Here is a 2,124-nt window from a genome sequence, read left to right as displayed (position 1 = left end):
ACCTTGATACTGCTGCAGTCAATCCGATAACTAAGATGGCTATTCAGTGACTAATGAGAGGGTAGCCTATACAGCGAGGATAGGCTGGACGATGGGATGATTCACAAATCAAGTGGAATGGAGAGGGACAGTGTAAGATTTCATCACGCTCCTCAGAATGGCACACAATTTAAGACTTATGAATTGTTTATTACTGAAACTTTCCATTTACAATTTTCAGAATGTGGTTGACCATGACTAGCTGAAGCCATTGAAAATGAAACTGGGCAAGGTGCAGTGACTCACACCTGTAATCCCAGCACCTTGGGAGGCCAAACAGGAGTATTACCTGAGGCCACAAGTTCGAGACCAGCCTGGACAGCATAGACCCTGTCTCTATTTTAAAAAAAAAAAAGAAAGTGAAACTGCAGGTCAGGAGGACTACTGTAATGAAGAAAATACCAATCCTTCACAAACTCTGTCAGAAAACAGAAGATGAGGGAACATTTCTCAACTTATTTTATGAGGCCAGCATTACATTAATACCAAAGCCAGACAAATTATTATCAGAAAAAAACAAAGATCAATATCCCCCATCAACATAGATGGAAGAATCCTTAACTAGATAGTTGCAAAAAAATCTGGTAATATATAAAAGGAATAATACATCATAACCAAATGGGGTTTGTCACAGGTTGATTTCACATTTGAAAATATCCATTCACAATATTAATAAATAATAGGGTAAAGCTATATGGTCCTCTATGGTTGGCAAATGGGAAGGGAAGGTAGAAGGGGGCTGGGGTTTTTATGTATAACCTTGTACCTCCCCACACAGAATCACAACTTGTCAGAACTCACTTTTCAAAGTTAGGCCTTCTTGATAGGCACATTCTTTTTTTTTTTTTTTTTTTTTTTGAGACAGAGTCTTGCTCTGTGGCCCAGCCTGGAGTGCAGTGGCACAATCTCGGCTCACTGCAAGCTCCGACTCCTGGGTTCACGCCCTCCTCCTGCCTCAGCCTCCCAAGTGGCTGGGACTACAGGCACCCGCCACTGCACCCAGCTAATTTTTTGTATTTTTAGTAGAGACGGGGTTTCACTGTGGTCTCGATCTCCTGACCTCATGATCCGCCCACCTCGACCTCCCAAAGTGCTGGGATTACAGGCGTGAACCACCGTGCCCGGCCAATAGGCACATTCTTTAAAAGAAAATGTTTAGTGTGAAACATCATACATACACAGAAAAGTGCTTCCCTTCCCAATATATAGATCACAAATGTGTATAATCACCTCACAAGTCTAGAAATATTAATAGAATATTGACAGCACCCCAGAAGCCACTGTTGTATCCTTTCCCATTCTTCTTTTTCCTCAACGCTAACCACCCTCTCCACTTGTAACACCATAGATTACTCTAGCTGTTTCTTTACTTTATAGAAATATAATCATGTATTATGCATACTTTTGTGTTTGGCTTCTTTTGTTCAGCATTGTGCTTGTGGAATTCATCTATGCCGTTGCATATTCCTGTGGTTTAATTTCTTCTCATAACTGTGTAGTGTTCCCTTTGGTGATACCCCACTATTTATTTATTTATTCAACTGTTGACAGGCATTCAGTTGTTTCATTATGGGCTATTACAAATAATGCTATCATGAGCATTTTTTAGATATCTCTTGGTGCACATGTGCAAATCATTTTGTTGGATATATACTTAAGAGTCGAAGTGATGGATTCTAGGGAATACCTATCTTCGCTTTTAGTAGATGATATCAAATTGTTTTCCAAAACAGTGGAACCAATTAACTTTATCACTGGTGTTCTTCATGCTCCTTGCCAACACTGGGCATTGTCCATCCTTTTAATTTCAGTAATTTTGGTGGGGTATATAGTGTCATCTCATTGTTTTACTTTACATTTTTTGATTTGTTGATGAGGCTGGACACTTTTTTATAGGTCTGCTGGTCATTGGGCTGTCCTCTTTTTGTGAAGTACATGCTCCAAGTCTTTTCTTGTTTTTCTATTGGATTATCTTTTTTTTATTTGTTCAAGTTCTTTTTATATTGTTGAAAAAAGCCCTTTAAGACTTATATGTGCTGCAGGCCGGGCGCTGTGGCTCAAGCCTGTAATCCCAGCACTTTGGGA

Source organism: Mandrillus leucophaeus, unplaced genomic scaffold, assembly GCF_000951045.1.
Source record: "Mandrillus leucophaeus isolate KB7577 unplaced genomic scaffold, Mleu.le_1.0 Scaffold128, whole genome shotgun sequence".
Classification (NCBI taxonomy): Eukaryota; Metazoa; Chordata; class Mammalia; order Primates; family Cercopithecidae; genus Mandrillus; species Mandrillus leucophaeus.
Note: the sequence above shows the minus strand (reverse complement) of the source record.